This window comes from Rhinolophus ferrumequinum, chromosome 14 (genome assembly GCF_004115265.2).
Source record: "Rhinolophus ferrumequinum isolate MPI-CBG mRhiFer1 chromosome 14, mRhiFer1_v1.p, whole genome shotgun sequence".
NCBI classification, from domain to species: domain Eukaryota; kingdom Metazoa; phylum Chordata; class Mammalia; order Chiroptera; family Rhinolophidae; genus Rhinolophus; species Rhinolophus ferrumequinum.
This window is the reverse complement of record NC_046297.1, coordinates 63,766,336-63,783,687: the sequence shown is the minus strand read 5'-3', so window position 1 is coordinate 63,783,687 and position 17,352 is coordinate 63,766,336. Positions and strand designations below refer to the sequence as shown.

The window sequence follows — 17,352 nt, the reverse complement described above, 5'->3', positions numbered from 1 at the left end:
ACAACTATCTTCGGATGATCTGCTGTGCGACAGGCCCAGGCTGACCACATACAAAGAACAATTAGAAGTGTCAACCCTGGGACAGGCCCACAATCCCAGCATTGACTGCCCACTGCTCATTCATTCTCTTGTTCATGCAATAAATCACTGCTGGGCACCAGCTCCCACGCCCCTGCGCTGGATTTTGGATTTTGGGTCTGTTCTCTGCTGAATAGGCAAGAAACTTGAACTTGATTCAAAGAGCGATCACCCTCATCACTCGTGTCCATTGGGTGTTTTCCCATCCTCAAAGCACTTTCCTGACATAAATATATTCGATTCTCCCAGTGATTCCCTGGGAAGACATCAAGTGGGTATTTCCGTGCTCTCCCACTGGACGTGTATGGAAACTGAGGCACTGAGCGTTTGAGAGATTCACCCATGATCACACAGTAGAACGGTGACTCAAACCCTCGTCTTCTGGTTCCTTTCTGCTACAAAGTTTTGTTTATGTCCCTGTGAGGGATGTGAGGAGTTTGAGTTGGAAAAGATCCCTGTAGGCAGGTGGCCAGAGAGTACTGGACCGCAGAGGACTCAGATACGTAGGAAGCAAAGGGCAGGAGTCTCACGAAAGAACACAGAGCTGAGCTTCTTGGAACCAGGGCAATGCATCCATGGCACTCAGTACCATTCAGACATGAGAATCTAAGGCAAAGCGAAAGGAGGGGTACAGAAAAGTGACCAGGTCAGCATCAGGCAAACCCCTGTTCCTTTTCTGTCTGTGCCACTATAAACAGTGTGCCTAGGGGGCCTCCACTTTCTCATCTGTAAAATGGGAATACCAGGGCCCATTCCATCACCATAGATTTCAGAGGGGTCAAATGTCGGACACCGTGCCTGGCATGAAGCAAGTTTCCCCCGTTTCCTCTTTTTACCTAAGGGGACCTTCAATGCTACCATGCTTGTTTTAGTTGAGGTAAAATTCACATAAAATAAAATTAGCCATTTTAAGGGGTACAATTCAGTGGTCTTTAGTACATCTGTCACCTCGACCTAGTTCCAAAACATTTTTATCCCCCTAAAATAAAACCTCATACCCAGGAAGCTGTTACTCCCCATCATCACCCACCCCCAGCATTCTGTCTCTATACATTTACCTATTCTGGAGATTTCATAAAAAATGGAATCATACAATATGTACCTTTTGTGCCTGGCCTCTTTCATCTAGCATAATGTTTCTGAGATACATGCGTCACGTAGCGTGTATCAGGACTTCACTCTTGTTTATGGCTGAATAATACTCCTTTGTGTCCACGTAAGTGGGTGTATAGATAGATAATGAAATATACATACATTTCATTATATGTACACATATGTATTCCATAATGTATAGTCCATAATATATACACATATATTCCATAATATAGTGGGGGGGTGTCAAAAAATGTACATGCATGACTTGCGTTCATCTTTTGTTAATGGTATCTATTGAATATTACAATTTTAATACAGTTTTTTCCTTTCTTAGAATGTTTTTTTTTAATTATTATTATTATTGAGGAATATTGGGGAACGGTGTGTTTCTCCAGGGCCCATCAGCTCCAAGTCGTTGTCCTTCAATCTAGTTGTGGAGGGCGCAGCTCAGTTCCAATCTCTAGTTTCAGGGGGAAGGGTTGTTTATTTTGCGGAAAGTATGTCATCGTAACAGCTTGCTACATGGGTACTTCAATCTTTAGTTTCCAGGGGCGCAGCCCACCCTCCCATGTGGGAATTGAAGTGGAAACCTTGTTGAGAGCTCATGCTCTAACCAACTGAGCTATCTAGCCACCCAGAATGTGTACACATTTTCTAGCACCCTCTGTATATACCAAGAATGGAAGTGCTGGGCCATATAGTAATTCTATTCCTAACTTTCTGAGGAACCACCAAACTGTTTTGCACAGCGGCTGCCTAATTCTACGTTCCCACCAGAAATATTCAAGGGTTCCAATTTCTCCACATTGTCACTAACATTTGTTCTGTTTCCCCTCTCTCTTTTTTTTTTATTCTAGCCATCTTAGTGTGTATGAAGGGATATCTCATGGTTTTGATGTGTGTTTCTATCTTGTCACGTACTTGCTGGCCATTTGTATATCTTCTCTAGAAAAGGTATACAGTGGTACCTCGGTTTTCAAACATAATCTGTTCCGGAAGACCGTTCGAGTTCTGAAATATTCAAAAACCGAGGCATGATTTCCCCAAAGAAAGTAATGCGAAATGGATTAATCAGTTCCAGACCTTTAAAATCAACCCCTAAAACTGCAAATTTAGCATGAATTTTCCTATCTAACGATTCCATAGGTCCATAAAATTCACAGTGTCCGTCACCCGAGATGTTCGTCAACGGAGACGTTCAAACACCGAGGTACCACTGTATTTAAGTCTTTGCCCATTTTTAAATGAGGTTGTTCGCCTTTCTGTTGTTAAGTGCTCTGTTGTTTTGAGCAAGAGGGCGGCAAACCCCTGTGCTGCCTCTAGACTATTGATCTGGTGATTGACGGGTACCATAGACAGACAGGGGCCAGGGTGAGGACACAGGGCTGCAGGATCCCGCACATGGGCCCAGAGCAGATGGACAACCCTGTGTGCAACCCCAACCAAGCCCTCACTCGGAGAGGCCACTGGAGGCTCTAGAGAAGGTCTGGGAGGAGTGAGACCTGATTACAACGGCCTGCACAGTGGGGCCTGTCCGTCTAGAGGCAGCACAGGGGTTTGCCGGCTTCTTGCTCAGGTTAGAGGAGGGCGAGAGGAGGCTGACTCAGGCTTGGAGTGGCTGAGGAGGTGGCCTGACCGGGAGGAATCCCTGGCCAGCTGGTTTCCATTTCCACAGCAGGTAGAGGAGGAAATGTGAGGCCCCAAACCTGGCCAATCTGCCAACACCTGGCATGGAACACAGGCCACCCCTGGGCAGACTGGACCCTCCCAAGCAGCAGTGGCCCCACGGGGTCTCAGGCCGCATCCCCCACAGAAACACCTTTGCCAAAGCGGTGGAAGTGGCTGCAGTCACACATGGCCTGGCGTTAACCTAGATTCCGTAGTGGAGGGCCACAACCCAGCGAGTGCTCACCTGCAGGAGCTCGGCAGCCTCTGCCTGGGGTCAAACACCCCCTCGGCCACTTACCGGCTGAGGGATCTTGGTCTGATTCCTGAACTCCTCCGAGCCTCAACATCCTCATCTGTCAAATGGGAGTGGTGATAACAGTCACCTATCATATAGGGTACTTGTGAATAGTACATGAGTTAACACATGCAACCACTTAGCTGATACCTGCGCAGTACCCACGTAGCGAGCTATGACGATGACATACTTTCCGCAAAATAAACAACCTGCCCCCTTACAATGTCCATCTCCGTAGTGCAGATTTCTGCACAGTGAGCGCGGTGCCAAACTTCAGGTTCACAGAATTTCAAAGCAGGGGGATCTGCGGAAACTGACGGTTCTCTCGAGGAAGTGAGGAGACAGCCCGAAGGCTTGCCTCACTAGGGGCGCTCAAATCCAGGTCTCCTCCAAAGCCAGTTACACCCCTGCGCCCTCCCCCACCCACCGACATCCCTGGCACCAAGCCGCACCCACTCTTTATCCACTACGAAAACAGCACCGCCCGAAAACCTGCGGTGAGGTTCGGTTAAAACAGTTGATGGGAAGGAAAGCTCCCCTTTCTGTCTTTGCCTAAGATAAGAGGCGTCGGAGGCGTGAAAAGAGCCGAGGGGTCACCCTCAGCTCTGAACCCCTGGTCACAACAGAGAAGCCCAACTTCCCTGAGCTGGCCAAGCCGACTGTCAGACACAGCGGGTGTGAAGCTCTAGTTGTACTACGGCTATGTCTTTGGGCACGTTCCTTAACCTCTCTGTGCCTCAGCTTCCTCCCCTGTGAAAATGGGGAAATACACATGGGTCGTCGTGGATGATAAGAACTAAGAAGCCCCATACAGCACCTGGCACGCAGTGGCCTGTTCCTGGTGGCTGTTGTCTCCTCAGGGGACACCTGTACTTCATGGCAGCTGAGGGACCATTCTCAATAACTTATGGCTCTGGCGCTGGGCCGTGCGGAACCTTTGCAAGGCCTGCAGGTTAAGTGCTGGGCATGGGAGCAGCGCTACTTGGCTTGCTGGGCAGGAGAAACCGTGCTCAGGAACCCTCCAGCTGCAGACTTCACGGGGACAGCTCCCAACATAGCCACACCCGGACCCCCTCAACTGACAGAGGCCTGCCGACACACGTCCAGCACAAAGGGACATGGCTGAGCAGAGCAGTTAGCGAGGGGAGCTGGGTAGAGGCGGAAACAAAAAGGGGCCGTCACCCAGTTCTGGAAGCCCTGGCTGTCCAGCCTCCTCTGTACCCCTGGGTGGTTCAGAGCAGGTGGAAAAGGAGATGGGTGTCCAGGGTACAGCCAGCCTCGGACTCTCCAAGCACAGGGCCTGGGACTAACGAATGGTGGGAGGACGAAGTAAAGCTCAAAGCCCGTCCCTTCCCCAAACCCTCCTCACCTGTGCTGTCTGTCAGAGCTTCTGCAAACAAGCATGACCCACCTCCCTCCGTCTCCCTCTCTCTCTCCCTTTTTCTCCCTCTCATCCCCTTTCACCACTGGTAATGCTCGCGTGTTTCTCCTTCGTATGACAGTGGCCCTACTGCTCCACTCATCCAGACACTGGTGGCTCTTCCACCTACATTCCAAGTAGTTTCTCATTGGCCTCTAAGCCAACCAGGAAACCAGCAGTCCTGGGAGCTCCATCTCAAGGATCCAGACAACGGGAGGTTTAACCCGAGGTTCCCTCATGGGTCAGGAACTGAGTGTGGAGCCCTAAAGGACGGATGGATGCAAATGTGTGACAAGGACCCATGCTCCACACAACCCACCATGCTGAACACATGAAGCCCTGGCCACCCAAAACCACTGTGTGTGGAAGGCTGAGATTTGCTTGTGTTCCATGGAGTCGTACCACATTATCGCCTCGACACAGAATCCAGAAACAGAAAGAAAAAAAGGCAAATTCCAAAACGATGAGGCAGCCACAAAGCTAAGAATGGCATGATGGATGTGTAGCCACAGTATAAGTAAAATGGAATTTCCTCCTTAGTCACAGGAAGGCACAGGAACTCAACTCAAGCAGAGGGAGGCCATGGGAGCCGCCTGTATCCACCCCTGGTTCACTGCTGGGAGAGAAACTTCACCACAAAGATGCTGAGTGTAACTCCCCGTCCTGTCTTCCTTTCCTCGGCGACCACCCCTCTGTCTCCCACCCTCCAGAAGTCCTTGGCTTGGCAAATCCAAAATCCACAATCGCGAGGTTGATATCTCAGAAAACAGCAGCTCTTAAAAGGATGAGGATTTTGTGCAACAACATGAAGGTTCCACATTATCTTTGTGTAGCCCAGGCTTCCGGATCCAAATCTGGTCACCTGAGTCACCATGGAATAATCCGGGAAACTGTCCACAATACAAGATGCGCAGAATTGCTGGTAGTAGGTTCTTCCTTCCCCCAGCCCTGCCTGCCCCACCCCCGCCCCGATGGCCACCAGACCAACATGCACCCAGCAAGCCAATAGAGCTGGGATATGACTTCCTGTCATCCCCCAGAGTTCCGGCCAGAGGATTATTATGACTTCCGGAGACACTGCAGGAGACCAGGGACTGTAAACATAGCAGGCGAGTGTCAACTCCATCAGGCTCAAAGATCCAGCTTCCCACAGGCCCCCCCTGTCCATCTGGGACCAGAGTGCTGGCATGCAACGCAATGCGTTTGGACATTTCTGGGGTAAGGAGATGGCAGCCGGGGAAACAGGTTCAGGAGTCTCAGGGACGCCTGGAATCTCAGCCTCGACCTTCCTAGCTGGGTGTCTGACCCTGTCTGAGCCTCTGTGTTCACACCTATAAGTTGAGAGTCAGACAGCACTTACTTCTTGGGGTTGCTGGGACGATTATTACATTTTGGCAAATGCCTGGCATTCGATAAAGGAGAATAAATACACAAGCACCGTGCCATCCATGCCTACACATCAATATGCTCTACCATACTGTGCCTAAGACCGTAACTTCTGACGAAACGCATGGGAACAAGGCTCCAACATGACGCCACAGAAGAATCAGGAAAGCAATGGCTTCTCCAGGCAGCAAAGCAAGAGTCTCCCCACCCCCGCCCACCCCGGACACAGGCCGCTCTCATCCCAATACCTGGGAGCACCGGACGTCATAGGTATTTTTCTGGAAGCTATTTGTCACCCTTCTTCACACCAAAGGGTCTGCTCAGCCTGCGGCTGCATGTCCCCTAAATTTCCCTTTCACCAGTATCTTTGTTGCTATCTAAATGTTTATCATCTTCAGAAAGATGAGACATGCCAGTGCTGTCTGAAATCAAAGGGCAATATCAATGAGAAACCTCACAGCCATTTGGAGGCGTTTATTTTGGTGCTAACTAGGGAGCAAAGGAAACCCCAGGAATGGCTTAATTAAACTTGCAAGCAGCCGCTGGGCATGTGTTTTCTTGCCTTGCTCTCGAGGGTTTTGTAGGAATGAATGACCTAACCCAGGTGTTCAGGAGGTCCATCTATGAAGGCAGGGTGGGACAGGTGGGACAGGTGCTCCCCTGTGGAGGAAGAAGGGCTCAGTGCCTCCTGAGAGCTGCAACAAAGTGACTGTGTGACCGTTGGGAAGTTGCTGACCCTCTCTGAACCCCTGGAAGGTCACTTACAAAGGGGTGGGCAGTATGACCAGGCTTCATCGAACACTTGGTGTGTGATGGGTGCTGTACTACACACTTCACGACAGTGTCTCATTTAAACCTCCAAAGCTTCTTGCATGGAGGCGGTCTTAGTTTGCTGCGGCTGCTGTAACAAAATACCACAGACAGTGGCTTCAAGGACAGACATTTATTTCTCATGGCTCTGGGGTGCCAGCCGGCCCTGTTCTTGGTAAGGCCCTGCTCCTTGGCTTGTAGACGGCTCTCTTCTCACTGTGTGCTCACAGGGCCTTCCCTTGGCATGCACGCATAAAAAGAGAGGGGGTAGGGGTCTGTCTTCCTCTTTATAAGGCCACTACTCCCATCATGGGGGTCATTCTCATGACCTCCTCTAACCTAATCGCCTCCCAAAGGCCCCACCTCCAAATACCACTGCATTGGGGGTTAGGGCTTCAACATATGACTTTGGGGAAGATACACACATTCAACTGCAACAGGACTATTGTGACCCATTTTACAGATAGAGAAACTGAGGTCAAGAGAAGTTAAATAGTTTGCCCAAGGCCATACATCTAACAAACAGCAGAGCCAGGATTAGACTCAGGCCCCCTGAAGGCACTGCACTGTGTTGCATATGAAGTGACAGCAAAGACTCCATGGTATCGGGTCAACCCACAGTGGGAACCTAACTTGACCTTAATTTCGTCACTTGATTTGCTATAGAATGCGGGTAACAGTCAACAACCTCACAGGGCTGCTACTGCGATGAAATACGATAAAGTCATGACAAACACCAAAAGAGAGCACGTACGTACTCCACGAACCCCCAGGGCCCAGATTTCCCAGCATTGCCCCGCACTTAGTAGGTGTTTGACAAACATTCGTTAAATGGAGAGACAACCAGTGAATGTCAAAACCTTGCAGGGTGCTGTAAGGCTCAAGTGATGCGACAAATAAGAACGCCAGCCCTCCAAGAACTCAAGACACGCGCCCTCCTGGAGGAATTCTCTTCTCCAGGCGAGGCTCCTTCTGGGGATCACCCCCAGGGCTCCACGCTGGTGCTCTGCACCCCTGAAATCAATCCGTCCCCCAGCAGAGACAGCATGCCAACAAGCGGGTAGGCAGCGTAAGTGCCCATTTTACACAAGGGAAGGGAGAGATGGTAGAGGCTCACTCTCAGGACACAGCCCCCAGGGAAGCACGACACGTTCACACCCCAGACAGAAGCTAGTCCAGTGAGATGCTGAACGTCATCGGTGCACTTGTGCGTGCAGTCTAGGGAAGCACGGGAGCAAGAGTCACTGCTCCTCAAGGAAGCCAAGCACCTGCCAGCACCCGAAGGACTCCAGCCGGCCAGGGCTCTGCAACCACCTGAAACACAGCCTGGCCCCACTCTGCGTGGGCCGGGGACCTGGATGCCAGGTCTCAAACTCAGGCTGCCTCAGGTCCGCCTCATGGACTGGGGACCTGTGCAGGCGCCCAGGGACCCAGGGCTGGGCTTGATTTCATGCTCTGCTGTCGCCATTGGAAATTCTTAACCCTGTTTGAACGAGGGAGCCTGCATCCCATTTTACACGAGCCCCGAGTATTATATAGCTGGCCCTGCCTACCAGACGCCTCCCTTCACCAGCCTCCGTCTTCTTGATGTAAAATGGGGGCAGAAGGCCTGTCTCTGAGCTGTCAGAGCTGGCTCGGGACACACGTGCTCGACACTTGACAAGCATGAGCTGCCTTCCCCCTAACCACTGAGGGCCTCAGCTGGCTGCCTGGAAAATGGGATTATTGTCTCAGGCACTAGCTATTCCATGGGAGTTTCCAGGGTCCGATAAGCCAGAAGTGGACATCACCTCTGAATGAGGGGTGCTGACATCACCATCATCACCCTGACACAGTGAGCTGGCCACAGAAGGAGTGCCGCATCATTTTGGGGTCCCAGTGTTGCTTTGGGGTGGGGGTTGACTGTCAAACACAGCATTTGGCCCAAGGTCCACCCTCTCTCCTGGCACCACCTGCAAATACAGATAACCCACCAGAGGAAAGAAGTCCTCAAATGCCCACCATGTGCCTCAAGGGAACGTCCTGCCAATGTTCCCTCCTCTTCCTTTCCCTACTTAGGACAAGCTGTCGACTCCTGAGGACAGAACACAGGGCCTCAAGCATGGAGTCTCCGATGGCCTATGGCCTCATACCTGCCCTGCATGCAGCTGGAGCCAAATAAACACCATGACTCCTGCAGTGCTTTATGGGCTGTCAGATTACTTGACCCTCACAGGCAGGCTGACAACCATCCGACCTGCCCAGGAGGCAGGACTTCCTGCTCTGAAACCCGGGAAGTCCAGCCCGCTACGACCCGACGGTTCTCAGTAATGTTCTTCTCACAAAGGTTACCAGGGGTTGCTCCTCAGCAGAGGGCAACAGGACTTCTTTCAACCTTCCACACATTTCTATACATTCCAAATTTTGTCTAAAGACCTCGTATTAGGTTTATCATCAGGGAAAAAACATGTAAGAAGAAAAACAGACTATTTTCATAGTATGCACGCAATTATTTTCCCATTACCAGGCCCCAATTTTCCACTTCTAATCGCATTTTGAAATAGGAAAAAACAACTCTCCCATTTGTGCTTAGTCCTCTCTCTCATTCTCTTGCTTCTCTCAGCTTTTCCACAGCACTGATCTTCCTTCCAGCAATTTCCTCTCCAGACCGTCCACAAACAGCCCTGCTGCCGCGCTTCCTCCTGCTTGAAGGCTCCAGAGCCGAAGGCTTTGCTGGAACCCACCCCCCAGCCCGGCGGAAACGGCTCCTTCAGTGGTGACAGCGACTCTCCCCGATCAAGTGTTGTTTCCGAGAGGGCCACCACTCCTTCTGCACCCCGACTCTGGTCTTGCCCTTGGTGTCTGCCTCATCTCCTCCCAGAATTCACTTCATTCAAGCATGTAAGGAGCTGGTACTGGTGCCTGGGGCTAGTACAGCTGACCCATCCTAGGGATACAGGGACGAGCATCATACCCCCGGCCCTCGAGGTCACAGGCTCACAGGGAGGCATCAGCAAGGTGGCAGCCTCTGGCAAGGCCACAAGTGTACATTCCCTGTGCATCGCGCCCCTGGGGACACCCACACATGCGCCTGGAGACGTGGGCCAAGAAGCTTATCCCAGCACTGTTTTCAGCAGCCCAAACACTAGACACAACCCAAAAACCACCACGAGAGGCTTGAAGAACAAACACAGCAAACACAGCAGTGGCACCATCACCCAGAGTGAAAAGAGCAAAGTGCGCCCACACACACCTACATTCTCACCTCCGTTAAGAATTTTAAAGCACAGGAAACGGTGCTATAAGTGGCCTCCAAATAGATTTGCAATAGAAGGGTAAGGGCATGACCTATCATGGCCCAAGGTCAGGAGAACAGTGCTTCTACAAAAAGAAGGAAATGGAATGGGAGAAGAAGTGTGAACTTCACTTTATCTCTTTGTTTTAAAAATTCCTTCAGAAGTCATGACGTAAAACTAATATGCCACGTCCTTGAACACTTGTTAAGCCCGGGGGTGGGAATATGGGTTAAATGACCCATTGTGGCTTCTTGTTTTGGTTCCGATGTGGGCAATTCACGTTATGCAAAGAAAGGACCCCAAAACTCAACAGCAGATTCTGAAGTCGAGGAAGTTAATGAAGGATAGCCAAAGCGGGGGAACTGGGGGTGCTCACAGACTGCCCAACGCTCCACCACTGTAAAGGGAGGCAGAGCTGCCTGGTCTGGGACAGCTGAGCAGTCCACTGCTGCCTGGCCTTAACCTTAAGGAACGTGCAGGACCCCACCACCTCTGCCTCCTCCACGCTCCCTCCCGCAGGAATCAGCCTCAGCCACGAGATCAGGCCGGGCTCTGTGAAGCCTGGCTCTCTGAAATGCAACACAAGCCCACACAGCGCTGTCCAGCTCTCAGGAACTTTCCCAGAGGTGACTCACCAGGTCCTCTCAACAAGCACGTGAGGGGCACAAGACGAGGACCGCCACCTCATTGAAACATGAGCTGGAGCCTCAGAGAGCTCCCAAGAATCGCTGGAACTAACTCAATGGCTGGAAAACAACAGAGTCACAGAAGCAATCTGACTTGCAAATCTGACTTCCATTCAGGGTTTACTATGTGTCAAGTGCAGAGGCAGGGGCTAACAACAGGCCAGGTTTCACTTCTCAGGTCACCTAATTTTCACAATAACCCACTTCTTAGAGGAGGAAACAAAGACACAGAGATGTCAAGCACCCTATCTATGGTCACACAGGCAGGAAGCCCGGGAACTTACATGGTCCCAAATTTTCTAACATGAATCAGCAACCTCTCTGGAGCATTTCTCCATTAGGAAAATTCTTTTTATGAAGAACAGGAGCACCCTTGTGTTCCCTGAACACGCAACAAGGAGTTTCCAGGACCCTGGGTGAGCTGAACGCTGGGAGCTGGTCCCAGCTAATGTTTGTTTGTTTATGTCACCACCTCTGCTAAACCCGGTACAGATCCTGTGAGTGACTCAGAGACCTCACCACCAGCAGCTGCACTTTGCTTGGAGCCAGATAAGCCTCCCTGGGGGAGGGGAGGGTCAGGGCAGTTCCTGGTAATTGGTGGAGCTGACCCCCTCTCCCGAGGACTCCCGCCCCATATGATGGGTGGCATAGATGGTGGCAGATAGATAGATAGATAGATAAGTGGGAAGGACCCCCACCCTCAGCAACTGCCCTGTAAAATGACTTTGACAGGATAAAATAAGGGGACAAAGCCTGCCCACCCCATCATGGGAAATAATCCACTCGCCCATGAGGAGATGAGAAAGCAACCAGGGCAGATGAACAACCAGGGTAGATGAGAACGAACACACACACACACACACACACACACACACACACACACACACAGGCTCTGGTCTCCAAGCCTTTTCCATGAACGTCTATGAGCCCAAAACAGAACATATCTTGAAACTGTGTCAGTTCCCAAAAGCTGTTTTCTTTACCGGACTCCACTAGTCCTAAGTGAATAGCTTGGATACTAAGGTCAGAATAATGAAAAACAGACTTACGCGTGTGCGCACGCACGCGTGTGTGTGTGTGTGTGTGTGTGTGTGTGTGTTTGCTCAAGGCAACAAGGTCTTCTTTCAAACTTCTCATAGAGCCCCTTACCCTGCCCCTGCTTTGGACAGCTGAGAATCACCCCCCAACTTGTTCAAATATACCCTTTCTCCCCCAAACAGCCTGCCTTGCCCGCCCTGGTTGTGTCCAATGCCTGGTTAACTAGGCACCGCAGGGAATAGGCTCAAACTCACCCATCCGGGCTCAGGCTTCCAGGGGCCAAAGCCACTGTCCTGGACCACTACCACTACCTAGAGTTCTACTTACGTGCAGTTGCTATAAACCTTCAATTGCCTCCAAACTCACTCAGGGAAAACGGGCGGGGTGGGGAAGGCGGAGGGGGTGATGGAGAAGGGGTGGGTGGGAGGTCAAGCAGAGACCCTCCTAGAATCTACTCCCTCCATTAACTTCGGAATGCCACAGGCCAGTGTTTTCTCAAGCCTTCTGACACTCAACATTCACCCAGGAGGAAGGCGCTGCAACCTTCACGTCACACGGTCTGGCTGGCAAAGCCAGGACACGGCCTCCTGGGATGAGGCAGGGATGAGACCAGCAGCCACCAGGAGCCACGGGGCCCCAGGGGGAGTAACTAACACTTAGAGAGCAAATACTAGCTGGCCACACTGAGGTAAGAACCAGGGATTCAGCAGTGTTAGCGTTCTGACTTTGTCGATGAAAAAAGTGCAGCTCAGAGAGGTTTGGGAACTAGAGCAAAGTCACACAGCTATGAAACAGCAAAGCTTCAAAACTTGGCTGTGTTTTGCTCCCACAGGAGTACCTGGGCTCCTGGGGTCTGCACAGGGTGAGAGAGAGAGAGAGAGAGAGAGAGAGAGAGAGAGAGAGAGAGAGAGAGAGAGAGAGAGAAAGAGAGAGAGACAGAGAGAGAGAGAGAAGCACTGTGACTCATTCTCCAGGCTGAGTCTGGAGACCAGGGGTTCTCCATGAATAGCTATGGGGTTGCTAACTGGTTGGGGTTTAGGAATGCTTGGAATGCAAGTGCTTGCTTAACCTTCCAACCTGGCAAGGTGGGTGTGCCCCTCACTTTCATATATGAAGAAATTGAGGTTCAGAGAGCTCCAGAAAGCTGCCAAGCGTATCTGAGAGAGTGGAGAGGCTGCTGTGCACACTGCCCTCTGTCAGCCTTCACTCTCCCTACTCCTCCTCGGCAGTGGTCCTCAGAGCGTGACGAGGTTTTCTTCCGAAGACCACACTCCTGCGATAATTGCATCCCAGAATGTGACAGTGCACCTGTAAGAAGTGTCTCAAGTGTCCCAGCTTAGAAGAGAAACTAGATGGTTTCCCTACCAACGAGCATTCAAAGATCCGGAGAAGAAAGGTGATCTTCCCAAAGTCACACAGCCCCTGGGGGCCGAAAAGGGAACCGAAAAGTTGCATCTCTCCGCTCCGGGTAGTGTGGCCCAGTGGCTTTGGAATCGGAAGGAACTGTGTTCAAATCCTGCCTGTGTGCCCTGAGGAGACCAGCTTTGCCTCTCTGTGCTCCAGTTACATCAACACGAAGAAAGACCATAAGCATGCGGCCCACCCCATAGATCTGTTCTGGGCTTGGGACAGAATGATGTCTGCCATGTGCCCTGCGCAGAGACTGACTTAACATGGTGATTCTTCTCCATCCGTGTCCACAGGGGGCACCCCCAAAGACACGGGGCAGGTGCTCAGAGCAGCCAGAAAGGAGAGGAAGCGGGAGCCCCACATCTCGCCATGCCCGTTCCGTGTCTTCTGGCGCCCAAGCCCACCCTCACCTTCCTGGGAGGAGCAGGAGATAAGCAGGACCACCACAATGGGCTTGTTCCAGGGAGTCACTGATAAAAGGAGGAAAGCCAGGGCTGTGGGCGATATGATAAGTGAGTGTGCAGCTGCCGCAGGGTGGGCGAGGGGTGGGAGGACACGGCAGGAAGAGGTGCCAGCCGCCTGTGAAGGCAGAAGTGGAAGCGGCAGTGCTGTGCCTTGGTCCCCCCCACTCACATTTTTACGGGAGACCCACAGGGCTCCCTCCAGGACTGTTCTGCCACAGCCCCTTCCGGGATGACTGGGCCCCCTGCCCTGCTGGGCCATGGGAGGCCGAGCACAGCCCATCGTGCTGGGCTGCAAATCCACACTGGCTCAAGGGCACGGGCTCCCTAAAGATCTTGAGCCTCGGAGACTGGCCTGTGATCCCAACCCCACTACAACCAGGGCCCAGCACAGCGCCCACTGCCTCCACACTGTGGGGGTCTGAGTCCTTAGGGAAAGTCTGTCTCTCCTGGAGGACAGAGAGGGCCCCTGTTCTAAGGACCCCAAGAGCAGTGCTCAACAGGAGGCAGTGCTCAACACACACACACACACACACACACACACACACACACACACACACACACCCCTACTCGGCCTCCTGCTCTGCCTTCTCTTAGCTGACTAACCTCGGGAAAGTTATATGACCTCTCAAAGCCTCAAGGTTTTCAACTGCAAAATGGGCACACCACAGCCCACCTGGTGGGCCTGCTAGGCTGATTAAGTTATACAGATGCTCAAAATGAAAGTGTTTCGCTTTTGTCTGTCCTCTTCAGGGAAGCTGAAAGGAAACCACTAAGACTCGCTATCTGATCTAATCAACTATGACTTAATACATAAAATGCCTACTGTGTGCTTAGCCAGTGAGTAAGATAAACATGGTTCCTGATCTCAGAGATCACTTTCTAGGGTAGGAGAAAGACAAGAAATCAAGCACCTTGCATAAAGGAAGAGACCATCCCCGTGCACCTGGGAGCTGTGAATTAGAACAGTGTGGAATAACCAACCGCAGGGCCGTTACTTCCATTAGGTGGTCAGGGGAAGATTCTCAGACAGGTGCCACCAGACATAAGCGGAACTGGGAATCCAATCACAAGTGAACCCCAGAGCCCGCCCCAAGGGCGCTCTTGGCAGCCAAGTGCCACGTGGCCCCAGGTGACCTGAGCACTCAGGCCCTGGCAGTTTGAGCTGCCCTCCTCCAGTGGGCAGCCCCAAACTAAGGCAACTTCACACCCGCCTCACCGCTGCCAAGTCCTGGGGTGGAGGGGGGACAGTCCTGCTTGTCAACTGAAGAAGCGCCACAGGCCTTTGTTGCCAAGTCCAAGGGCAGCTGCTCCCTCCCCTCACGCTGATACAAGCTCCTTTCCGTCACCTGCTGGTCACCTGCCACTCAGCTTTCCCATGGGCTCCAGCGACTGTGACCTTTGATCAACTGCCCATGCCAACTGGCAGTGCCCAGTTTAAAACCCAGCACAGCCTGCCTGGCTCTGCTCCGAAAGCCGTTGAAAGCCCAAGCGACACCCAGGCTTCCCAGGAGCTTCCCCCCAACCAGCAGGGACCCCTCCCACGTGCTAAGTGCCTGCTATGTGCCAAGCACAAGGCTGGCTGTCAGCACTGAGTCGCTATGTGGTGACCCTTGACACCAATCTTGTGAAGTACATTACTTCACCCTGATGGAATAGAGAAGGGCAAGGAACTAGCAGTCACTTGCCCAGTGTCACACAGTGAGTACAGGTTAGAGATTCAAGCCCAGGTCCCTCAGGCCCCACAGGCACCCGGCTGCCATCCAGCTCTAAGCACAGAGCCAAGAAATTGCCCCCCCACCCGCTCCACCCGCCCCGCCCCCACCACCACCTAATGCTCCATTTACTCTCCAGTGTCATAATTCATTAATGATCAGGTCTTAATTCACCCTCTCTGGAGCAGGAGCCACTATGTGCCAGGCATTATGTTGGATCTTCAAGACACACAGCCATGCGGAAGCGGTCCTGACCTTCAAGATATCTACAGTGTGATAGACAGAGACAGACACGAGAAAAAGGAGCATCAGTAGAACGTGACAGGTACGATGACACGGTCAGCGAAGGAAAGAGGGGTGCCTCCCAGGAAGCACCTTTCCATTTCCCTCTGTTTCCCCCAAGCACCAAGCCAGACACACAGAACGAGCTCCTTAAACGCCAGCTCCTTTTGAGAGCCTGCCACGCCAAGTGACCTCGCTGCCACCAACCAGGCCAGAGTCACCGAAAGCCTGACGGAACACGCAGAAGATATGTGCACATGAGACGTGACACAGGACTTACGTTTCACAGGGAGCCGGAGAGGGAGCTCGAGAGACCCAACCAAACATTCCCATTCCGAGATGAGGACAAAGAGCTCAGCCCTCGCAGGAAACGGTGGTCCTCTGTCCCCAGCGGCATCCAAGCTGCAGGAATCCACAAGGCACTCGGCCAGGGCCTTCCTTAAAATCACGTTAGCATCCAGAAATGGGCCGGGTAGGTGCAATTCCAGGATAATGCTTCCACCAGCATTATTCCCCAGGCGGCTGAATATCACTGTAAATCCACACGGCTCAGAAAAATCCTTGAATGAAGCTCCATGCAGCTGACAGGTGCGGCCATCATGACAGGCATCTTTCTGATTCCTTTCTGGTCAAAAGATCAGGCCTGGGGATGGAAAGAAGAAAAATCAGTCTTGTTACAATCAGGGTAGTCAGTTATTCTTTCTTTATATTTGTTCCTAATATACTTAGGGAGGGGACTCTAAAAATAATGCCCTGTAGCTCTGGTGCACAAACTGGGGTGAGACGGGAAACCAGGGGACTGCTGCTACCCATAGATGGGAAAGACCTAGCAGAGGGGAAAACCTTCCGTGTAGCGCTGCTCAGAACTACCCTGGGAGGGCAGAGAGGGTTGAGGTACGTCCATTATGAAGATGAGGACAGAAGGTTCCAGAAAGGTCAGGTGGCTGGCTTAGGGAGTTTATGGCACAGGCAGGCCTGGCACACAGCCCTGTACTCCTCTGCAGGGCTCAGAGGTCCCAGCAGTGAGCTGAGGGGGTTTTGGGTCAGCTGGGAGGAAGTAGTTCTTTGTTTTGTTTTGTTTTTTAAAGACAGCCACAAAGCCCTGGCACGACTCCAGGCCTTGTCATGAAGCAAGCAGTTCTTCAGGCAGGCCTGGGCCTGGGCCCTGTTTTCTTCATTCATTCAGCAATGACTGAGCACCTGCTAGGTACCTGGCACTGTTCTAGCTCTATGGCAAACCCTTTGTCTCCCCAACCCAGTGCACTGAAATTATTACGGAGATGAACTAAAGCTCAAACAGGATCCACGTGTGACAATGCTGAGGGCTAGACGCCCCACAGTCCTCAGCCACCCACTGATAACAAAAACTGCTCTTTAAGGAGTGCCTAGAGCTCTCCCTGCTAAACGTTCTGGCCACCATCTGATACAAACCCCTAACCACAACCACACTGGGACTCCTGCCTCCGTTTCCTAGAGGAGGAAACGGGGGCACAGACAGACAACTCCCTTGCTCCAAACTAGTAAGAAAGGAGCCCGAATGTGAGGCCAGCCTGTCTCCCAAGTCTGCACCCCGACCCACCACTCCACGGTGACTACTGAGGGATGTCTGTCCCCAGCTGCCGTGCCTGCTGGAACTTATGATTGGGTGTTTCATATGCATACGAGTCCTCATTTAGGCCTCACAACAACCTGACGTGTTCTAGACTATTCTGATTCCGATTTTCAGAGATGAG

At 52.0% G+C, this 17,352-nt stretch overlaps 1 long non-coding RNA gene across 8 annotated transcripts in view; it reads right to left on the bottom strand.

Moving 5' to 3' along the window:
• The window catches only part of LOC117033825 (uncharacterized), a 429,465-nt gene that overhangs the window by 351,870 nt on the left and 60,243 nt on the right, over positions 1-17,352 (bottom strand). For all 8 annotated transcript variants that reach the window (XR_004424972.1, XR_004424969.1, XR_004424971.1 and 5 more), the window contains one exon: positions 15,900-16,262. This is a non-coding gene — a long non-coding RNA (uncharacterized LOC117033825). The remainder of the gene's footprint in view (positions 1-15,899; positions 16,263-17,352) is intronic.